We start from the raw sequence: 18,875 nt of genomic DNA, 5'->3' as shown, positions 1-18,875 counted from the left end.
TCAAATATTAAGTATTTGGAACAGTCAGGTAAAAATAAGAAGAATATATTAAAGGATTAAAGGTAAACAGAAAATGAAGATGAAGGCAGGCCTGAGAAAATTAGAGTAACAAGAAGTGAGATTTTGAAAAACAGTATACTTGTGAGGATGAAATTAGCCAACTGTAGCTCTCATACAGCACATTGTCGGCAGGGTTTAAAACACACTGTCCTGCTTCACAGTATTAAGTTTTGCCAAAGTGTTTCTCATCCTGGGTGCTGCTAGTTAGCACTTTATCTCTATGCTACTTGCCAGTTTTCTTTGTTGCTGTCCAAGACAGCCATGTAAAATGTGTGTGCATCCTCCTCCTAATGAAAACATTAGGGCAGGTAATGTGGACCATGTTCCACAGCAAAAAATCCAAACAACAAGTGGCACTTATATTTCAATTCCTTGCTCCCTGTTCACCACTGATGGAAACATCTTCAAAACGTACTTATTTCCAAAAGCCTCTTTCCTTCTCTTTCAAAAGGAAATGTATTTTCAAATTCTTCTAAAGGCTTTATAGAAAACTCTGTGACTTCATCAGTTAAAGAGTCCATTCAGCCCTCATGGCAGCCATCGATAGTTCCTGGACTTGAGACACAAGGCTCTTACTCTGCCACTCTGTGAGATCAGCAGGGAAATAGCAGGCATATTGTCAGATAGAATATTACACCATTTTGGCCCCCAAAAGAGATGTTAAGAGCTGTTCAGCTGTGGCATGCTGCTCAAGAAAGTAGACAGTCAGCTTTAGTAACACACTACCAAAAATGCAAAGAAACTTATTTTTTCTTTTCAACAAAGAAGACCAAAGTAGAGACCATTACCACTATCTATTCAAAGACATTACACTCTCCCTGAAAATCAAAACTTCCCCAATAACCTGCTTACTAAATACCTACAGAGCTCATCTATACTTTATGCCAGTGACTCTAAAAATGTGGCTGTAGACCAGCAGCAGCAGCATCTGGGAACTTCTCAGAAATGTAGATTTACAGTTCCCACCTGAAACCAACTGGATTAGAAATCCTGGGGGTGGGGCCCAAAAGTCCAACAAGCCCTCCATGTGGTTCTGATACACACTGAAGACTGAGAACCACTACCATATGCAATGCAATTTTTAACCTTCATCTGGACACAGAAAATATTATTGTAATTTAGGGATAGTGCACCTGGCCAGAGCAAATAATATCAACTCTGCTATTATTTCTTTTCAGCAATGTTATCACAAAAATCCTTTGAGAATCTTGACGAGAAACCTTTGAGAATCTAGAGGGACAATGCAAAAATTCATAAAGGCAAATTTTGCATTCAGTTTTAGGAGGTTCCTGAACACACATGAAGCCTGTCTGTGTGCCCCAGCACAGGAGCATCTGCTTTATCTTTCTCCAACCATTTTCATCTGCTCTTCACAGTAATCTGTGAAATCAACAGGACAGGTATTATAATTTATAGCAGAGGACTTTAACACTTGAAACCTAAGTGTCTTGCCCCAAATCTCAGAGTTGGTAACAAACAGAGGGAGCTCATATCCGGGGCTCTGCTTCACTTGCAAACTCTTTGCTTTACATTTCACTCCTCTCCCATTTAGAATGTTGTAAATAATAATAATAGAAATATCAGTGATTGATCTGCTTTGCTGTTACAAAATAGATACGTTCTGCAATTTAGTAGTAAAAGTGTATTACTTCTACTGAAACACAGAAGCTGGGAAGAAAACCTCCAAATACTCTTTGGAAAATGGTTGGGAAACCTGGAAGAGGTCAGTCATTCAATGCACAGTTGTCCATGAAGTCTCATAACAACTCTAGATAAACCAGTCAATATAGTCAAATCCAGTTAATTGAAAAGTAATTGGTTATATGGGTTCTTGATGACTGGAAGGCTCAGTTTTCCACTTTTCAATTTGTTTCTTTGGCCCAATATACATCTACTTTTAGTACAGAGTATTTTCAATTCAATTTTACAAACATTTATTCAGCAGCTACTGTGTACAAGGCACTGTAGAAGCCAGAGGTAGATGTACAGAGATATAAGGTATTGTCCCTGCTCTCAGGAAACTTACAAAAAGGTAATGAACTGTAAAAGTGAAGACAGATGCCACCTGACCAAGAGGATGTTGATGCATTATCAGTATGGCAGCAAGAATCCAGAAAACACCTAAATTCTTGCCCATGCATTCCTGATTGTAATCAAATATTGCATGCGCCTTCTCTCTTGGACCTCCCAATTTGCTGTATCCACAGAAGCTTCTGGATCAAAGGCAAAAAGCTACCCCAGCTATTGTAGTTTCTTGATTCTGGCTCTGTAATTGTGCCTCTATCTTTATTCACATGACTTTTTGTAATAGATCCCTGATTTCTACAATCTGATTTGCTCCCTGAGCTGAATGCTTGCTAGCTGTATGTGTGCTTATCACAGGTCATCCATCCCCTATCACCTAGTCAGGTACATCATGCAATTGTGTTTCTCTCTCCCTCTCTCTCTCTCTCTCTCTGTCACACACACACACACACACACACACACACACACACACACACACACACACACACACACACATCAGCAGCACCAATTTTTCTACTCAAAAAAGTTTTAAATATTCTGTCTCAGCTCTCATTCTCTCTTGAATCTGTTCCAATTAGGATTTAAATCCTAATACGCCACTGCAGCCAAAGCTATCAACCACGGGGATGTAAAACCCAGTGGTCATTTCCCAATCCTTATCTTATTCAACACATCTTCTTCCTGAAACACTTTCTGTGCTTATCTTCCAAGTCACTGCCTCTCAAGTCTTCTGCTACTTTCCTGGTTGTTATTTCTCAGTCTCCTTTGTTCCTTCTCATCTTCCCAACATCCAAACACTGGCAAATCCCAGGATTCAGTCCTTAAACTTCTCTATTGCTACTCACTTCCTGGGTGATCTCATTTAGTTCCATATCTCTAAATACTATATATATTGATGTCTCCAAATTTTATCTCTACACCATCATTTACCTCTGAACTCTAGACCATTTACTCAGCTTCTTACTGGTGTCTCCATTTGGATACATAATAAGTTTCTCAAGCTTAACATACTCAAAACTGAACTACTGATTTTTATTCAACACCACCACCAAAAGTACTCCTCCCATTGTTCTCCTTCTCAAAAAAAATGTTAATTTCATCCTTCCAGTTGCTCAGGCTAAAAACCTTAGTGTCATCCTTGATTCCTCATCCTCTCTCATGTATTACTACTAATTTATCAGCAAATCATCTCATCTGCACCTTGGAAATTTAACAGAGCTCCAACAACTTATCACTTCCACTGCTACTATATTATTAAAGCTATCTGGATTATTAAAACATTTTTGTAAAATTGTCACATTTATTTCAATAGTCTCCTAACTTGTCTCCATTCTTCCATTCTTGGTTACCTACTTGTCTATTCCCAAACCACTGCCAAAGTAATCTTTTTAAATAGGTCAGAGTATGTCACTACTTTGCTTAAATCTTTCTGATGTCTTCCAATCTCACTCAGAAGAAAAGCCAAAAATCTTGTAATAGCCTACATGACCAATATAATGGAATCTAGCTATCTTTTTGATATTATCTCTTTAAGCTCTTCTCAGGCTCACTGTGCTCCAGAAACACTGGCTTCCTGCTCTTCTTTAAGCACTGAAGCACATTTCCACCTCAGAGTCTTGGTACATGCTGTTCCCTTTGCATGGAATGCTCCTCAGATGTCTGCATCATTTGCTCCTTCACCCTCTTTGGGTCTTTTTCCAAATGTCATCACCGATAGTGTTCACCCTGACCAATGTATAAATAAAAAAGTTCCTTACACAGAAACTCACACCCTCTCCACTTACTCTTTTCTATTCTTCATCACCGCCCTAATCTCTACTGCATAATTTATATTTATTCCTGTTATTCCCACTAAAATGTTATTGTGACCACCAGAACTTTTTAATTTATTTTTAAATCCATGGTTTAAAACAGTAACATAGCCATGAGTAGATATTCAATTAGTATTTGTTGTATGAATTAGTAAATATTATTATATTCAACTACTTATTGTCTCAGCTCTGACCCAATGTTTTAAGTGTGAATCAGTTCACCAGTTCAGACTATTTTTAAAGTGGATATCACAAGAAACTACAGCATGTTCCCATTTGTCTATCATTAATATTGTTGATTCTGACAGTAATAGCGATGTGTAATTACAATGTTGATGAAAATAATAATGATATTAATGATAATATTTATTTGACAGCAATGAAAATCTAAAACTTAAACATTATCTCTAATTTTCATGCAAATCTGCAAGTTGTATATCATCATCCCAGTTCATCAGATAAGGAAATTGGAGCTCAGAAATGTTAGGTAACCTATGTAGTGACTGTCAGTGCTGGGACTAGCCTCCAGCTACCTTAGGCTCCAATGTCTGCGCTTTTTAAAATCCCTATCCTTATCATTCACTATTTGCCTATCCAGCAACTTTGATTCTTTATTGCTTCCCATAAAGAAAATGAAATATAAACCAAATATAACATAATGACTTCATCTAAATAATACTATTGCTCATAATTGGCAATGTCTAAGAGGAAGATCACTTACAGAATGTCCAAGCTAGAAAGTTTAGAGTTAATTTAGTCCAACTTCTTTATCTAGTTCAATTTCTATACTTTAAAGAAAGGTTAATTTGCCTAAAGTTGGCTTGCTGAAGTGGGAGGTGTTGAGTGACATGGTTAAAGACAGCATCTTGGAAGTCAGATAACCTGGTTCAAAGCCAGGTTTTACGTCTTGTGTGTGACCTGGGACAACATTCTTAACCTTTCTAGTCCTTAGTTTCCTCACTTTAGAATGGGGATAATACTTTCTTTATAGAGTTGTTTTGCAAATTAATATATATATATATAAAGATATATATATATATATATGTATATATAAAACCTAGCACAATAAACTACAGCTATTATTATGTAGTAATGTCATTGTAAGAGCTAAGTCCTCTAACACTCAGCCAAGTATATCTTATAAATCATTATTTTCCTCAAACAGAACAAAATATGAATCTCCACAGGAAGATACCTACTGTTGACTCAGTGTTCAATCCCAAAATCTAATTTTTCAATCTTCTTAAAGATTCTAGCTTGAATCTGTGAATTCAAATGATAATAATAATGGGAATATTTTTGCTGCTTTCTAAGAAGGAAATGAGAGAATAAAAGGAAGAGAAAATAGAGCCTGCTAAGATGATGGAATGAACATTCTTGAACACATGAACGTTTATGCACTAAACTCCTAAGTAGTTGAAATGTATATTTGAAAATATGAATATATATTTTTCAGGACTTAACAAATTCTTCCAGTAACAATAGAAATTGTGCTCAGAAGGAAAGGAAAAAATTACTTTGTTTATGTCTGTTAATATACTTTAGGGTTGAGTATAAAATTTCCTCTCACATAGTAAACACAGTTCCTCATGAAATTTATAGGACAGGAAGTTTAAAAAGAAAATGACACTTGAAAAATAATCAAAGAAACTAAGTAAATCCATCCATGCCCTGCTTAAAACCTTTGCATGGCTTCCACCATCCTAAGAAGAAAGCTCACACGCACTGGCATGGCATCCATGCCCTTCCGGATCCGGCCTCCCTACAGGCTGCTCAATCTCCATTTTTTGTCCCTCTACTCCTTTATTCTCTAAGTACCAATCTCCAGGCCTTCGTGTCTGCTATTCCCTCTGCCTGGGACATGTCTTCATAGAAAAGCTTCCTTGAAGAAAACAAAAATGAAAATGCCACTGCCTCAGGCTGTGGCAGAAGAGGATGAGCTTTTTGAGGGGAAGGGATTGTTCTGATAAGTGGAAATTGTACTAACAATTTGGAACAAGAAAACCTACATTTAACAATTGAAACATTTAGCAAATTATAGCACGTAAAGTTAATTAAAAATACACAAAAGTAGGAATTGATTACCAATATGCAAATTATGGGGTAATTCAAAGAAGGACTGCACTCTTTTTTAAATTACATTACTCATCAACCAGATTATAGAAGCATGTGGTTTGCATATAAGTTATGTCAAGAACTTCATTTTGTAGTCTTCTTCCTCATTAGACATGAGGAAATAAAGAACTGCATTGAAGCTGCTATTTTACCCTCTAACTATGACATATTAAAAAGTATTTGGAATGAACTAGACCACAAGATTAATGTGAGACTTGTGACATGTGGGGTACAACTTGAATATTTGTAAACTATAGAAAAGACTGTCCTAGTTCCTTTATAAATGGGTTTTGACCAAATGTTAATGTACAACCTAGTTACTAAGTAATACATTTTTGAAAGAGTACAATTCTTTTTGAATCACTACACGTCACTCATTCTTGCATGTACATCACACACACATACACACACTGACTAAAAGGAGGTAATGCAAGAACAGTATTTTTGAAGTAGCAGTATTTTAGGTTTTATTTAAATTCCCTAGTTTTCTTTGTAAAGTAAAATTATCTTTGTAATATGAGCCATTGACCTAAGTCCTGCCACTAACTGCCTATATAATTTGGGGCAAGTCATTTAAGCTTTCTTAGCTTCATTTAGAAAATTGAGATCATAATTCTGATCTCACAAGATTGATATGAAGACTAAATGATACATTTTATTTGAAAGTACAATGTAAACTCTAAAATATGATACAAAAATAAATTATTATAATGGTATTCATATGCAAGTATTCTCTTCTCAAATGCCCCCTCCTTAGAGATACGCCTTCCCTGATGTCCCTGATGTGACATGGCACAATTTCAACCAAAACAAACAAGTCACCCTGATATCCTTTTCAGTTTTGTTTTCCTCACAGCATTTCTCACTCCTGCAATTGTCATTTATAATTGGTTTAGATGTTTATTGCTTCCCACTAGAAAATAAGCTTCATGAGAGTAGAAGCTGTGTCTGTTAATTGCCAATCACCAGCTCCTAAGAAAGTAGCCAGCTCAAAACGGGTACTCAGTAAATATCTATGGAAGGAAGAAAAGGAGGAAGCAAGGGAGGGTAGTGTCTATGCAAATGTAATTCCCTTGTCTCTTCAAGAAGAGGTCAATACAATGGCCAAAAGAGAGCCAAAGTATAGAGGGTAAACCAGCAAGAAATCCAATTGGGCAGCTCTTAGCTTACCCCTCAGCCCTCAGAATTCAGTACTGAATCTAAGAGAAAACCATATAGTTTATTTAAGGGAAATAATTTTTAGTGCTACCTCCTATAGCACAAATCTATTCTCATATCAAAATAAGGTATACTGTAAACTCTACTCTTAAGATGTTGCTTTGTACAACTGTCTGATCTTGATATTCTTTTCTATTGGTCTAAGTGCTTGTGTTTGCTCATTCCTCTCTAGCGGATTTCAAAATCCAAATCACTGCAGTAATTCATTTTTTATTGTTCTCTTGCTCAGCTTCAACACATGTACAGTAGTAGTGTTCACTCTTCAGGGGGATAATGGCATTTTTGGAGATTTTACTGTAGTCATTACTCTTGCTTCTTTATTAAGAGACTTGACTTTAATCTTCTGCTTTAGCTATGTGGTTTATCTTATGAATATTAATATACAACCCAAAGGGATCTAGCCAGTGAATACGAATTAGAGAGGGATTTTTTATACTGAAGAAAGAGAAAGCCATTTTCTGGTATGCACATCTTTCTGGGGTGTACAAGTTCTAATTTAATCAGCATGTAGTCATCATGTATGTCACTAGCACTCCAGGCCACGAAGTAATTGAAATGATTCAAGCTTGTTTAATTAAGTAATTTCAATTATAGCAGGACTTGAGTCAGAAAATGTCAGCTGCACAAAGTTTATGCTGCCTGGAATCAGCAATAGGGCACCAAATGCTTGTAGAGAAAGTGCCATTGTGGAAATAAGCTGTACTTCTTTAGGCTGTGAAACACCTCTGTTCACATGAGACCAGTTTCTTACTTAAGTGGTCTGTTAGTTGAGGAAGCCATATTAAATCTTGTCCTAAAAACAGAGTAAAGAAATTTAAGTATAGCCAAGAACTTAGAACTGAAAGAGTCAGAAAGTCCACCCTATATCCTCTAAACATAACTGGAGCTGACACTTCACCACAGTCTGTACCGCTCCCTAATGCCTCAAGCCAAGTCATCATTTATATCTGGAGCCACTCATGACAGAAAACTGCTCTACATTCTCTCCTTCAAAATATTAGAAAGGAGATTCCACAACTTTTTACTGTAAAATGTAATAGCATAAAATACATATTTAAAGTCATTTTTCCATCACCAAATAATACAAAGATATTACAGAAGCTCATAATATGGTGCTTTCAGTATTTCATAAGTGATAAACTCCAACATGCTTCATGTTTTCCATTCTCTTTCTTCTACTTCCCCTTTTGCATAATATGCTTTATCCTTCTAAGCCAGTACTGCAAGCATATTTTACCCACTTAGAGGGCTGAGTAGTTCCACTACCCTAAAGAGCTTTAATTCCTGAATTATGATGCTATTGCTGTCCCTCTTTTGTTTACCCTTTTCTTTGATTAGGGGACTTCTTTGTTTATAGAAACGGTTTGCTTTTTACTTATTACCATCCCAGTTTCTAGTGCTGCTCCTTACCCACAACTGTTGAGTAGACAGACAGTTGGACTATCTGTTTGCAATTCACCACTATATAACCTAGAAGGACTTATTAAATTCTTTTTACTTAGGTTTATCTGTTCTCCAAACAGTCCTCTCTCACCTTGATCACATTGGGTTTAGGCTAATTTTTTAAATTTAGCAATGATCTATTTTTAATATGAAGCCACAGTTGCCTCCAAAGGTAACAGGACCTTTTATGGGTTCATCAACACTGCCACTGCAGAATCTCCTTCCAGTCTAGTTCTAGGAATCAAAACTCATGGACATTAGAGGTTTGCTATTATGCTAAATGAAGATAATTAACATCTGCTCTAAAAATACACCTTCCTAAGTTTCCTCCCACTAGAGACATCTACTAATCAACTACAGATATCTTACAGCTTAGACAACCCAACTTTAGCTGAGACAGTGAGGACATGCAGTGAGATAATAATTGTCCAATATATTTTTTAAATTATGTGTGGTCATACAGAATAGTCATTTAACATCTTACCAGAGTTGGTAGGAGAATTAAACATAATCAGACTTTATTTCTGACAAAGACTAAACATTCCTTGAACTTGAGTATCAGGATTCTCGAGTGAAATTTCTTCTTATGAACTGAAGTTATTTGATTTTTCCTATAGAAACATTTCCAAATATATATTGGAAGCCAACAGGATTACATAAGTTAATATATAAATATTTACTCTCTGCACAACTTTTAGTTTAACCTTTCTTTAAAAATCCTACTTCCTATCTCCTCATTGATCTGTTCTGAACCCTAGCTAAGTAATACACTCAGTTCAAAACTGCAAAGAATAAAAAGTTCCTGGTTTATATAGCACTTTCCCTTTATAATCCTCAAAGGAGTGTGTAGATGCAAGATCATTATGAGTCCAACTTTACAAATGGGGAACTTGAGGCTCAGAGAGGGTAAACAGCATTACCAAGGTCAGGCAGTAGTTGAGTTCCAAAGTACCCAGTCTTCCTAAATTTTAATTTGCCTTACTTACCCAGAAGACCATGCTACTGCTTCAGTAAGGAAACTGTGCCCTTATAAGCACTGACACTAAACTTCTCCTGCTTAGCACTCCAGAGAAAGAGAAGTAAGAAATTAAAGGTTCAAATTTTGAGGGGCAATGAAATGCTTATGACAATGGTATTCCTTGCTAAATACTCTAATTTTTATATGATTTCAGAAGAAATCCTATATTCAGAGGACTTCTAATGTACTGAGCTAATGATACCCACTTCTTACTGAATAGCAATATCTACTTATGCTCATTTTATGGCTATAAAAAGGAAGGTTTTTAAAACACAACATGAAAAGATTCAAAAGGGTAATAGTTGAATTTGGAATAGAAATACAGACAAATTGCTAAAACTGTGAACAGATAAGCTATGTACAAAGAATTCTTTCAATGTAAATCTTTCCAAGAGAGAAAATGCAACAAACAAAACTAAAAAGTAAAAAAGTGTTTCATTCTGATACAATTATCCCTAAAGTTCTATGAAGTGCATTGAAATGGGTGCCCTGCCCAATTCTTGTGGGGCAATTGGAGATAAAAGAGTGATGTGAGACACTCACAGAGGTGCAGTGGGAGGTGTCAACCTCTCCCATCTTCCACCTGGCTTCTGAGTTAATAAGAATTTACTGAGACCCAGGAGGTCTTTGTCCTCAACTTACCAACTGCAGGTAATACAAGGACCTGTGTATCCCAGTGCTACAATGAATGTTGCTTTCAAAATGACATCTCAATTCACCCAGTCCTCCATCATTCTATAAGCATGCATGCTGTCTGATGAAATCACAGACCTAGAGGATTTACCATCACAATAATGGTGGAGAATAAAATTAAGTTCTGTAATTTACTGAAGTTTACAATTTTAATTTGAAGATACATCTGGTAACCTACAGACTAGTCTGAGTAATAACCACACTCTTTAAGCCTCTTTTTCTCACTGTCAGTAGAAAACCTCAGCTTCTACTTTAGAGAGAATAATGTCAATGTCATTCAGCTAAAATTATTTTCTACTAGCAATCTTCCACACACACTTTACATGCAACCATGACAAATGTACCTACGTCCACATCCAGCCATTCCTCTTACTCTCATTTTTGGTGGAAACACTTCCTTTCCTCTGAGCAGAGGAAATGATGGTCATCAAAACCAGTCTTTCTGAGACAAATGCTTAATATGTATGATTATCAAGCAACCATTTTGATACGGTTCTACACTAAATGTGTACGACTCAGATGCTGTTTTTGCCTTTCCTGCATGTTTAACTATGAAAGGCACATGAATATTCCCAGTGTCAGAACCTCTATTATTGTAAATATTATACAGAATAGGTAATCTATAGAAGTCTGTGAATGAGAGGACGGCAAGTTCTCTACTAGAGGAAAAGTTGGGCTAGCTTCTCTGTTTTGGAGGATTCATTTCCAAAAATTAGGAGAAGGTGGATCTTTAGAGGGCATTGGGCAGGAAATTCTATATACTTTTATAGAACTAAAATGAGATTTAAATGAATATCAAAAGAATTTTTGTAGAGAAAACTGAGCAACTAGAAGCAAAAAATTAGTATGAGAAGAGAAATTCAGCCTTGCCTTTTCATTGGCTAAAGAGAAGCAAGAAGGGCATGTTTTAGCCTAGATGTTTGAAACACTTTACAGAATATTTAGCACCATCAGGTGGAGTCACTTGGTTCCCCTCTAGCTGTCTCCCTGAGTCATACCCTCCAAATTCTCCCAAATGAAGTTGACTGTCCCACCTCAGGCAGCAATTGCTCTGACTACCAAATCCTTTTGCAGCACTGAAGACATGTTTGCTTTTAAAATCCATCCCTGATATAAATACCAAAGGTCATCAAACTCCACGAAATACAAGAATGAAGCCCTCCATCTCCCAGAAAATGGATGTGACCACAAATGACGTACCTAACTTTAGGGACCTGGGGTAGGAGTGACCCTCAGCAGTTATTCTGCCCCATCCCAGAACAGACTTCAAGGCAGAGATGCTTCTCATCCTCTCCATCTGGCAGCGTATGGGACTTGCCCATCTTTAGACTAGTAATTACCAGGCCTATGTTGGTGCAGCTAACAGCATTTTTCTAGCATTTGTCACTTTAAGAAAAGGGACCTTTATAAAAACTGTTCATTCTTACACAATCTGCTACAAAATCCACTAATTTCCTCTTTTCATTCATCTTCCAGAAATCCTACACCCAAGACAAATGGCATTTAGTGTAGTATGCTTTCAATGATAACCACAGTGAACAAAATAGTTTTAAGAATTCTACTCATCAATTCTTAATAAATATTATGATACTAGCACTGAGGCATTCGAGTGACTTTCCCAAGCAGATCTCAAGCTCTTCAGCAACATAAATGCATTAGATCTCTTAATTCCCTTGCAAAACAAGCTCAGAAGCCAGAGCTAAAACATGATTTTATAATGCAACGTCAGGTCACCAGGAAATGGCCCATCTTTTAAAAGAGAAAAAGTAGTGGGGACAAGATTATCGTAACAGTAAAATGATCAGAGTACTAGCACTGTCTCATCCATTTCCAAGTCCAGTTTACCAGGAAATGTTGGTTAACAGTGAAAGATTCACTGTCCTGTCATTCAGTTATTTAAGAACTATTTATTAGGTGGCTACATGGTTCCAGGCACCAGGTTAAACCCTTGGGATATATATATTTTTTAAAAGCCCTTTCCTTGTCAAGTGTACAGTAAGTACAGCAGCAATAGCTATTTAAAATATAGTAATAAAATACCGTGTAATAAGTAAAATAATGGAAGTATGCCTGGGAAGTACAGATAGCATGTATGTGATAGTGTGTAACTTTGTGTAAGGGAATGAAAAGATATTCCAGAAAAGATTGCCCTAAGATGCAATATCCAACACAGAAGGTTGAGTAGGAGTTTGACAATGTAGTGAGTATTCTTTTTCTAAAGAAAAGGGATCCTTGTTGATAGCAATGAATGTGTTGCAACAAATTTTCGTGGCTTCCCTGAAGACAGACTGAAAGATCAATGTGTGAGTTAGAAGATAATGGCCCTTCCTGCCTCCAACTGCTATTTCAAGTGTAGTCTTGTGAGGGCCTTACCAGTAAATCACAGAAAAGTGCCTCTTTCTATAAAGATATGAATGTGTTTATAGTCTGTTTCTTCTACTCTCACAGGTGCTTACAAAACAGAGATGGAATCAGAACAGGAGAAACGGCCAGCTCTCTCATTTTACAAATGAGGAAATTACATCTGTAGGAAATTAAGTGTTTTTCCTCAAACTTGCAGATTGTTAAAGTCCAAAACCCAGAGAAACCAATCATATTGAACTCTTATTCTACTGAGAACCTCAAAGACCACAGATCACTCCATTTAACAGTAACATACTCAAAAGTGAATCATACATGAGCTTACCCTACATAGACTATGAGCTGCTTAAGGGCGGTGTCTCAAGGTAGAATAAGTTTTGCTGCAGAAACAAGTAAACCTAAAAATAATGATGGCTTAAGCCAACTCAAGTTTATTTTTCACTCACAGAACATCTAGTGTACATGATGGGGACTTTCATCTCACTTCCATTAACTGAGGAATTGAGACTACATCTTCTGATGCCATCATCTAATATGACTTCCAAGGTTGCCGTATCAGGGTAAGAGAGAGATGGTGGTGGCACATCAACTCTTTAACTGTCCCTGCCCAGTTATATGTTCACAGTCTGTTAGTCAGAAGCAGTCACATGGTCCCAACCCAACTGCAACAGAAGCTGGAAAGTACAGGAATTATGAATATTTGATGAATCTCCAGAACTAGCCGGAGTATGGTATAGAATGTGTGCTTAACAAGGGTATATTGAACAAATAAGCAAATGAAGAGCCCACTGTGGTCAAGCTGCTTTTTTTAGCACTATCCGGGGATATGAAGATAGGCAAGGACTAATTCCTGTGTTCAATAATTCCTGGAGCTGAGAACCTAATTGTGAAATTAAACACAAATACACACTCTAACCAAATAAAATTAACCATCCACAGCAATGGGGACTAAATAACAAGAAAGTGATCTTCAACACAGAAGGAAAAAGAAGTCAAGATTAGAGTGGTTTGGAAATCCAGTCCTCTATTTATTTATACCCTGAACTGAAAACATTTCTCTCATAAGATCCAAAAGCCATTTGCTTTGGGATATTATTTTAACTTGAAGGACAAGAAAAATTATGAAGTAATAAAATATAGTTGCAGAAGTTTTGGAATCCAGTTGCAAAGATGAAGACAGTTTTGTTTGGGAATTATTTCTCACATTATTTTTTCTCTAGAGAAACATCATATATTTCCAGAGCTGAGAATTTTCTATTTCACATTCATACACAATAGGCTCATACCAGGGCAACTGACTTGACCATCACTAATACAGATTCAGATTTTCTTACTGTTGTAGCAACAGGAAGGTGACTGCCATTGAACAACAGAGAGCATTCTTCATAGAAATTCCATGGAATTTTGAGTACTATAAGAATCATTTGAAAAGTGTTCATCATTTTCTGGCAAAATGCTAGCCTTTAATTTTAAAAGGTACTATTGACCTTTAGCTACAGGAAATTAAGAACCAGCCATAATATTTTACAGCAACATTTTAGCCTGATCTCAAGTTCAAAATTTTGCAGATACCAAATATGCAAACTGACACAGCATTTCTGAAAAAACTTAGCCATATGAATGAGCAGTTTTTAAAATGTTCCTATATTATGACAACAAATTTCCTTTATAAAAACCAATCCTGAAGTAATGATGATAACGATTTCAACATAAGGATATTCATGCAGCATTATTGATCATTGGGGAAAACTTCAGACAACCTAAATGTCTAATTCTGAAGAAATGATTAAGCAAATTAAGTTACTTTCATATATGGAGATATTATGCAACCATTAAAACAGATGATTATAAATCTGGCAGTATCTATCAAAAATTTAAATGATTCATCCTTTTTGTCAGTATTTTCACTCCAAGGTCTCAATCCTACAGAAAATCTTTTACAAATATGCAAAAAAAAAAAAAAGTCTGCACATTCAAAGGTGTTTGCTACAGCATTTTTATAACAACAAACATTGGAAAACCTGGATTAGAGACTATCTAAATAAAGGTAAATCTAAAAATGATAATAGATGAATTTCAAAATTTACTAACAGTAAAGGAAAATAAGTTGTAAAACAGTACGTATATCAAAAATCTCATTTTGAGAAAAAAAGATTAATTATTTATAGATCAATAACTTAGGTATGGTTGGGGAAGCAGCATTCTGTTTAATTTTATCACAACCATGTGTTGTTTTAATTTAAATTTAAATTTTTTTCATTTTAAAACCTAACAATAATATAGAGAGACAAAGAGAAAAGGTTACAGATAACTTTTAGTTATATGAAAAAAATGCTATAATGAAATGTTAAATTGGAAACTTGGCAATACAATATTGTGTGTATAGTATTATGTAAACTATGTAAAACTATCATAGCCAGAATAGATGTTAGAATATTAATAGTGTCTTCCCCTTGGTAGTAGGACTATTGGTAGGAAGGTTGATGGAAGCATAATTTTGCTTCCTATGTTTTTATGTACATTTCGCATTTACTACAAAATGTGTTAATTGTGTAATCAGGGAATTGGAAAGAGCTAAAAAAACAAAAACTAATATTTAAACAAGAAAAAACATCAATATCAGCATAAATCTGAAAAGATCAAAGAGGTAGCACTATTTTTCCTATAGATGCTCCTTAAAAGCCCTTCCTTCCATTAAGTTATCTATCTTTTAACTCTATGTTTTCATATAAATGAATAAGACTACTTTGTCCTTGAAATCAGCAGATGCAACTAGAATGATGTACAACCAAATTTTCCTAGCCCATTATGGTTTTAAAACATAGCCACAAATTTTTTGATACTTCCCTCATTAACATGTGAATCTATGCCGGAGTTCCGATCAAGATGGCAGAGTGGTAGAACCAGGAGCTTGCCTCTCCTGGAGACTACAATGAAACCACAACTAAATGCTAAACAACCAATGAAAAAAGACTGGAACCTAGCAAAAAAGATTTTCTGCAACTGGAAACATAAAGAGGGAACCACAGCAGGACAGGAAAAGGAGTGTGCTCGTGATGTAACTAGGCCCCATATCCCCCAGGTGGGCGGCCCACAAGCTGAAGATTTGTCAAGTCACAAAGGCCCTCCCATAGGAGCGAGAGCTCTAAGCCCCATGTCAGTCTCCACAGCTTGGGTCCCGGCAATGGGAAGAGAAGGAGACCCCAGGACACCTGGTTCTGAAGGCCAGCGGGGCTTGGCTCTGGGAGCTCCACTGGACTGGGGGAAACGGAGACTCCACTTGCTTGAGAAGCGTACATGGAAACTCACGTGCACTAGGTCCAAGGGCAGAGGCAGTGATTTCATAGGAACCTGGGCCAGATCTGCCTGCTGGATTTGTAGGGTCTCCTGAGGATGTGGGAGATGGCTGCGGCTCACTCAGGGGTCATAAAAGCTGATGGCAGACATTCTGGGAGTGTTTGGCTATGTGAGCTTTCCTGGAGGCTGACATCTTGATTGGATCATTAGCACCAAGACCTAGCCCCACCCAACAGCCTGTAGAGAAGCCTCAGGCCAAACAACATACAGGGTGGGAACACAGCCACACCCATCATCAGACTTCCTAAGCCACAAAGGCCTCTAGACATAGCCCTACACACCCGAGGTCCAGAACCAAGCTTCACCCAGCAGTGGGCAGGCACTGGCTCCTCCTGCCAGGAAACCTGCATAAGCCTCTTGTCCAGCCTCATCCACCAGGGGCAGATACTAGAAATAAGAAAACAACAATCCCAAAGCCTGTGGAAGGAATCCACAAACACACAGAAAGATAGACAATATGAGGTGGCAAAGGAGTATCTCCCAGGCCAAGGCACAAGATAAAAATCCCAGAAGAAGTAAGTGATAAGGAGATAGGTAGTTTATCTGAGAGTTTAAAGTAATGATGGCCAAGATGTTCAGAGAACTCAAGAGGAGTATAGATGCACAGAGTGAAGTTTTTAGCAAAGAGTTGGAAAATATAAAGAATACCCAAACAGAGGTGAAGAATAAAATCACTGAAATGAATAACACACTAGAAGGAAACAAGAATAGACTAAATGAGGCAGAAGAACGGATCAGTGAGCTAAAAGACAGATTAGTGGAAATCACTACTTCAGGACAGAAAAAAGAAAAAAGAATAAAAAGGAATGAGGATCGTTTAAGAGAACTCTGGGACAACATGAAGCACTCTAATATTCACATTATAGGGGTCCCAGAAAGAGAAGAGAGAGAGAAAGGACCCGAGAAAATTTTTGAAGAGATAATCACTGAAAACTTCCCCAACTTTTGGAAAGGAAACAATCACCCAAGTCCTGGAAGCGCAGAAGAGTACCACACAGGATCAACCCAAAGAGGAACACATCAAGGCACATAGTCATAAAATTGACAACAATTAAGGGTATGGAGAAAATATTACAATTAGCAAGAGAAAAGCACAAATACAAGGGAACTCTCATAAGGTTATCAGCTGATTTTTCAGCAGAAACTCTACAGGCCAGAAGGGAGTGGCAAGATATATTTAAAGTGATGAAAGGGGAAAACTTACAACCAAGAATACTTTATCCAGCAAGGCTCTCATTCACATTTGATGGAGAAATCAAAAGCTTCACAGATAAACAGAAGCTAAAAGATTTCAGCACCACCAAACCAGCTTTACAACAAATGTTAAAGGACCTTCTCTCATCATCAAATCATAAGAAAAGAGAACAAAAAGAAGAAAGAGAAAAAAAAAAAGACCTACAAAAGGTTGCTTTGGCTGTTTAGGGTCTTTTGTGGTTCCTTATAAATTTTGGAATTGTTCTAGTTCTGTGAGGACTGACCTGAGTGTTTTGATGGGGGTTGCATTGGATCTGTGGATTGCTCTGGGTAGTGTGGCCATTTTGATAGTGTTGATTCTTCCAGTCCAAGAGCATAAGAAATCTTTCCATTTCTTTGCGTCATTTTGGTTTTCAAAGTATAGGTAACCTCCTAGGTTAAGTTTATTTCTAGGTGTTTTGTTGTTTTTGATGTAATGGAAATGTCTCTGCCAGTTATAAAATTCTGGTTTTTGAAGTGAAAAAAAAGTGAGCGAACGGCTGCAAATGGCAAAATATCCTTTTTTATGGGTGAGTTGTATTCCATTACATATGTATATGTATATGTATATGTATATGTATATGTATATGTATATGTATATGTATATGTATACGTGTGTATATGTATATATGCTGCATCTCCATTATTTATTCAACTATTAGATGTGTACCTAGGATGCTTCAGTATGTCGGCAATTATAAATAATGCTGCTGTTAATAGCAGGGTGTATGTATCATTTTGAGTTAATTCTTATTTTGTGGTTGGCTTTATTCCTTTGATAACTATGTAAGTTTAAAAAGCTAAAGCTCTATAATGATTATAAATCAATAAAAATGTGTAAAAAAAAAGCTAAAGCTCTAAATGTACTTAGAAACAATGAACAGTACATATATGTAAATTTAAAAATACATATGCAGTAAAAAAAAAAAGATCTATGAAACCATGAAAGACACAGAAGAAACTTGAAAAGACATTTTACTAAATGAAAGAAGCCAGTCTGAAAAGGCTACAAACTGTACGATTCCAACCAACTGACATTCTGGAAAAGGCACAGCTACAGACACAATAAAAAGATCTTGGTTTCCAGGGGTTTGGGAAGAGGGAGGGTGGGAGGAATGAATAGATGGAGCACAACGGATTTTTAGGGCAATGAAATTATTCTGTATGATACTATAGTGATGGCTACATGTCATTATGCATTTGTCAAAACCCATAGAATGTGCAACACCTAGAGTAAACCCTAATATAAATTATGGACTTTGGTTGATAATAATGTGTCCATGTTGGTTCATCAATTGTACCAAATATGCCACACTGATGAGGGATGTTGAGGGTAGGGGAATATATATGTGTGGTTGGGGAGGGCTATGTGGGAACTCTGCATTTTCTGCTCAATTCTGTTGTAAACCTTAAACTGATCTAAAAAAAATACACTCCATCAAAAAAAAATGTGAATCTATGCCCCCACCCCTTGAATAGGATCAGGTTTGTGACTACTTTAATGAATAGAGCTTGTGGAAGTGATCCTATGTACTTCTGAG

At 36.6% G+C, this 18,875-nt stretch overlaps 1 long non-coding RNA gene across 1 annotated transcript in view; it reads left to right on the top strand.

Moving 5' to 3' along the window:
* The window catches only part of LOC140686457 (uncharacterized), a 36,469-nt gene extending 21,700 nt beyond the window's left edge, over window positions 1-14,769 (top strand). The window contains exon 3 of the long non-coding RNA XR_012060296.1: window positions 12,832-14,769. This is a non-coding gene — a long non-coding RNA (uncharacterized lncRNA). The remainder of the gene's footprint in view (window positions 1-12,831) is intronic.
* The last annotated feature ends 4,106 nt before the right edge of the window (window positions 14,770-18,875 follow it).

Source organism: Vicugna pacos, chromosome 2, assembly GCF_048564905.1.
Source record: "Vicugna pacos chromosome 2, VicPac4, whole genome shotgun sequence".
NCBI classification, from domain to species: Eukaryota; Metazoa; Chordata; class Mammalia; order Artiodactyla; family Camelidae; genus Vicugna; species Vicugna pacos.
This window is presented reverse-complemented; position numbering and strand designations above follow the sequence as displayed.